This window comes from Rana temporaria, assembly GCF_905171775.1.
Source record: "Rana temporaria chromosome 4 unlocalized genomic scaffold, aRanTem1.1 chr4y, whole genome shotgun sequence".
Classification (NCBI taxonomy): Eukaryota; Metazoa; Chordata; class Amphibia; order Anura; family Ranidae; genus Rana; species Rana temporaria.
Window position 1 is genome coordinate 901,237 of NW_024404461.1, and position 5,802 is coordinate 907,038.

Below are 5,802 nucleotides of genomic sequence, written 5' to 3' on the forward strand. Positions count from 1 at the left end.
CGTTGCTTTAACTGACAATTGCGCGGTCGTGCGACGTGGCTCCCAAACAAAATTAGCGTCCTTTTTTTTTCCACAAATAGAGTTTTCTTTTGGTGGTATTTGATCACCTATGCGGGTTTTATTTTTTGCGCTATAAACAAAAATAGAGCGACAATTTTGAAAAAAATGCAATGTTTTTTACTTTTTGCTATAATAAATATCCCCCAAAAATAGATAAAAAAAATTTCCTCAGTTTAGGCCGATACGTATTCTACATATTTTTGGTAAAAAAAAATGGCAATAAGCGTTTATCGGTTGGTTTGCGCAAAATTTATAGCGTTTACAAAATAGGGGATAGGTTTATTGCATTTTTATTTTTATACTACTAATGGCGACGATCAGCGATTTTTTTTTTTTTCGTGACTGCGACATTATGGCGGACACATTGGACAATTTTGACACATTTTTGGGACCATTTTCACAGCAAAAAATGCATTGTTTACTGTGGAAATGACAGTTGCAGGTTGGGAGTTAACCACAGGGGGCGCTGAAGGGGTTATGTGTGACCTAATATGTGTTTACAACTGTAGGGGGGTGTGGCTGTAGGTGTGACATCATCGATTGTGTCCCCCTATAAAAGGGATCACATGATCGAGGACGCCGCCACAGTGAAGAACGGGGAAGCTGCGTTTACATACAGCTCTCCCCGTTCTTCAGCTACGGGGACCGATCGCGGGACTCCAGCGACGATCGGGTCCGCGGGTCCCGCAGTCACGGAGCTTCGGACCGTGTCGCGACCCCACGGCTGAGCTTAAAGGGCAACGTACATATACATTGATGTGCCCAGCCGTGCCATTCTGCCGACGTATATCGTCCTTAAGTGATTAAAAACATCCTACCTAGATCTTCCTCCTGGGTTCGCTGCAGTGGGAAGGTGCTCGGCGCCGCTACCTCCTCCTCCTGCTGGTGTGTTGCTGTGAAGATATTTTTTAAGGTTAAATGTAAAGTTTCCTCTTACTGTTGTATTTTTGGCAAGCAAAGCAGAGCTCATTTGATTACTTACCAGGGGAGACCTGTTCAGTCTGTGTGGGCGGCTCTTCGGGTTGTTGCTGGCCAGAGGGGCTGCCAGGGGGAGATGACACAGGACTTTGGGCTGCAATTCAAGCACATAACGTTTAAATAAATCCAACATGTTTCCTCATCAAGACACACTTTTAAAATGGTACATGTGATTTTAACTTACCATGCTGGATATCATCAGTGTCATCCTGATAAGCGGCACCAACAACTGTCTCCAGGCTGATGATATCCAGCAATTGCCTCTGATATTCCCTGAGCTGGCTCAGATGGGATGGAGCCACACCCCACCTGGTCACATACCCCTGGCGAGCCCACGTTCCCAGTAACTTCCTGAGCCGCCCCACCAGGTCATTTAAGTGCTTCTGCACCTTGTCAGAGGTACGGCGAGCACGGCCTCCCACTGCACTCACTGCCACAGCGATCTGCTCCCATAGGCGTTCTCTTTCGGGAGCACTCGCACGGGAGATGCCCAGGCCCCGGATTTGGGAGTGTCTTTGGAAATAACTTGCAACAAGGACTTGATTTTCCTCCTCGGAAAAGGGGGGTAAACGCCCTTGTGGCCTTTCGATGTACTGGGATGAACCCTCCCCTGGCGACTCCAGGCTTGGCGCCATTCTTTCTGCAGGAACCATTGGGCATAAGGAGGATCTACCCCTCCTGCCTCCAGCCGCACCACGGCCTGACAGCCTCAAACCCCTGGCCCTTCTGGTGGGGGTCATGGTCACAAAACGATCAAGCCAAATCTGAAAAAAAAAAACATTTGTTCAATCAAACCATGGATAACATGAATAGCTAGCAAGGCTGGAGGAGGAACTTACAGTATAGGAATAAAGGCAGACCCCAGCAACTTGCTCTTACCAAACGATCACAAAATATCTGAAAGAAAAAAAAAATGTGTTCATTCAAACAAGAAGGAAACCGTGGATAACAAGAAAAGCTAGCAACCTTCAACCAAGGGGGAGGGGGGTGCAGAGGGTGCCATGTCTCCTAAAAGTTTAAGAGCAGAGGGGACCCATGGGGATGCTAAAGGGATGTCAGATAATAAATTTAATCATGCAATGCTATACATACAGCCAGAGATGTATCTTTTTGCGGGGGCGGCGTTTCGCCGCCCCCCGCACGAAAAAAAACCCAACCGTCTTCCCAATACAGAGGCAGCCACCCGCTGAGATTGCTTGCCGCGGAGCTGCCTTTCTGTGTGTGTCACCGCCGCATACTGTGGGGAGCGACTGCCAGTGCACATTGTTTAGCTGGTGGATGCTCCGCCTCCCAGCCTCCGCGCGGCATCATAGCGACGGGACGGGAGGAGGAGCGAGCGAGAAGAATGATGGTGAACGGTGTGGACCGTGGAGGAAAACCAAGTTCAAGCAGCACTCAGATCATCATCTAATAACGTCGCCTGTACTATGTCTGCAGTCTCTGACAATCTCCTGTACTATGTCTGCAGTCTCTGATCATCTCCTGTGCTATGTATGCAGTCTTTGACCATCTCCTGTGCTATGTCTGCAGTCTCTGACCATCTCCTGTGCTATGTCTGCAGTCTCTGACCATCTCCTATACTATGTCTGCAGTCTCTGACCATCTCCTATACTATGTCTGCAGTCTCTGACCATCTCCTATACTATGTCTGCAGTCTCTGACCATCTCCTATACTATGTCTGCAGTCTCTGACCATCTCCTGTAGTATGTCTGCAGTCTCAGACCATCTACTGTACTATGTATGCCGTCTCTGACCAACTCCTGTACTATGCCTGCAGTCTCTGACCATCTCCTGTACTATGCCTGAAGTCTCTGACCATCTATTGTAGTATGTCTGCAGTCTCTGACCATCTATTGTACTATGTCTGCAGTCTCTGACCATCTCCTGTACTATGTCTGCAGTCTCTGACCATCTCCTGTACTATGTCTGCAGTCTCTGACCATCTCCTGAACTATGTCTGCAGTCTCTGACCATCTCCCGAACTATGTCTGCAGTCTCTGACCATCTCCTGTAGTGTTTCTGCAGTCTCTGACCATCTCCTGTAGTGTTTCTGCAGTCTCTGACCATCTCCTGTAGTGTTTCTGCAGTCTCTGACCATCTCCTGTAGTGTTTCTGCAGTCTCTGACCATCTCCTGTAGTGTTTCTGCAGTCTCTGACCATCTCCTGTAGTGTTTCTGCAGTCTCTGACCATCTCCTGTAGTGTTTCTGCAGTCTCTGACCATCTCTTGAACCATGTCTGCAGTCTCTGACCATCTCCTGAACTATGTCTGCAGTCTCTGACCATCTCCTGTAGTGTTTCTGCAGTCTCTGACCAACTCCTGTAGTGTTTCTGCAGTCTCTGACCATCTCCTGTACTATATCTGCACTCTCTGATCATCTCCTATGCTATGTCTGCAGTCTCTGACCATCTCCTGTGCTATGTCTGCAGTCTCTGACCACCTCCTGTATTATATCTGCACTCTCGGACCGTCTCTTGTATCATGTCTGCAGTCTCTGACCTTCTCCTGTACCATGTCTGGGGACTCTTTCTAACAGACTCTCTAACAGAATCCCCCTCTGTGTCCATCAGAGAGACTCCATCCAGGTTTCATTAGTGTACACTCTTCCTATATTTTCTTTATTGTTAAAAGATCACGGGAGGATCCCAGGGTAACAAAGACTTCTTAGGGGAGCATCTCTGTTGTTGCCATAGAAACATGTGTAGAGGGGAGGAGTTTTTAAGATGACCACGCCCATGTGGGGGCGCCAGAAATATTTCTGCACCCAGGCGTCTGTGACCCTAGGATCGGCCCTGTCACCAGAGGTTAGGAGAAGCAGAAGGGTGAGGGAGGTGATGTGGGAGTGTGATTTATATGAAGGGACATGGCCCAGCGTCCTGGAGGATTTATCAGCATGTAGGTGTAGAAGTATCAGGAGCGGGTGAGTGCAGGAATAGGGAGAGGACAGAAAGGAGGGTGATATATATAAGGTGTGGGGTGGAGAAGAGGGGAGGAGGAAAGAGAGAGGACACAATTGCCAGAAGGAGTGGTAGAGAGTAAGGATGAGCTCCGGCGTGTTCGCATTGAACACGTGCGGAGCCCTCCAGGAAGTCGGCACCCGCGCTGCGCTAATCACAGCCAGGCAGACACTTTTATTAGTGGGGGGTGTGGCAGTGTATATCATTGGAAGAAATCACATCCAGATAGATATAAATGGACAGGTTGGTGACAAGATACACAGCGGGTCCAACCAAAATGCACAGTGAGACCTATCTAGTAATAGAAGGTCCATCCATTGTGGTGAGTGTCATCCATGTGGGGTCACCTGGAAGGGGTCACAGCGCTGTCCTATTGTGTGTGCCGCCCATCAATTATCACACATACACTAAAATATGTGGAGACATTCATATATAAAGTGCTAGGGGCTCCAATAATATTCTCTGCAGATCTACTGCTTCCACTTTACACCTACTTCATTCATCTTATAATATTTTCTGCTAAATTAAATAAAGTAAAAATCTGTGCAGATTCATGTAATCATACAATATTTTGTACTCAATATAGTGTTCTCTGCAAGTCCACTGCTTCCACTTTGCATCTACTTCAACAATCTTATTTTGCTAAAAAAAAATCCACCAATCAATGAAAAGTTGATAAGGTGTGAAAGTTCTCGGTGCTCCAAACTGTGCCAGCTGTAGTGTAGCCACGCCTTCTTCCTCCTCTTACACACGTGATGGTGAGGGCGCCCCTTAGTAGTGCTTCCCCACTCACCAGAGCAATATGACTCCCAGCTTTTCATCTACCAGAGTCACCAACATCCTTCACACTCTCCTCACCTCCGATGGATCCTCCTCGCTCACTCCTGCAAGTCTGCTGCGGTTTCTGTCAGTCTCCCTCCTAGACTCGGCTTCCTCCTCTGACCGCTGTTCCAGCAGGAACTCCGCCTCTTCATACACATTCAGGAGCTCCGCCTCTTCATACACACTCAGGAGCTCCGCCTCTTCATACACACTCAGGAGCTCCGCCTCTTCATACACATTCAGGAGCTCCGCCTCTTCATACACACTCAGGAGCTCCGCCTCTTCATACACACTCAGGAGCTCCGCCTCTTCATACACACTCAGGAGCTCCGCCTCTTCATACACACTCAGGAGCTCCGCCTCTTCATACACACTCAGGGCTCCGCCTCTTCATACACACTCAGGGCTCCGCCTCTTCATACACACTCAGGAGCTCCGCCTCTTCATACACACTCAGAGCTCCCCTCTTCATACACACTCAGAGCTCCGCCTCTTCATACACACTCAGGGCTCCGCCTCTTCATACACATTCAGGAGCTCCGCCTCTTCATACACACTCAGGAGCTCCGCCTCTTCATACACACTCAGGAGCTCCGCCTCTTCATACACACTCAGGAGCTCCGCCTCTTCATACACACTCAGGAGCTCCGCCTCTTCATACACACTCAGAGCCCCGCCTCTTCATACACACTCAGGAGCTCCGCCTCTTCATACACACTCAGGGCTCCGCCTCTTCATACACACTCAGGGCTCCGCCTTTTTTTATACACACTCAGGGCTCCGCCGCTTCATACACACTCAGGAGCTCCGCCTCTTCATACACACTCAGGGCTCCGCCTCTTCATACACATTCAGGAGCTCCGCCTCTTCATACACACTCATGAGCTCCGCCTCTTCATACACACTCAGGAGCTCCGCCTCTTCATACACACTCAGGAGCTCCGCCTCTTCATACACACTCAGGAGCTCCGCCTCTTCATACACA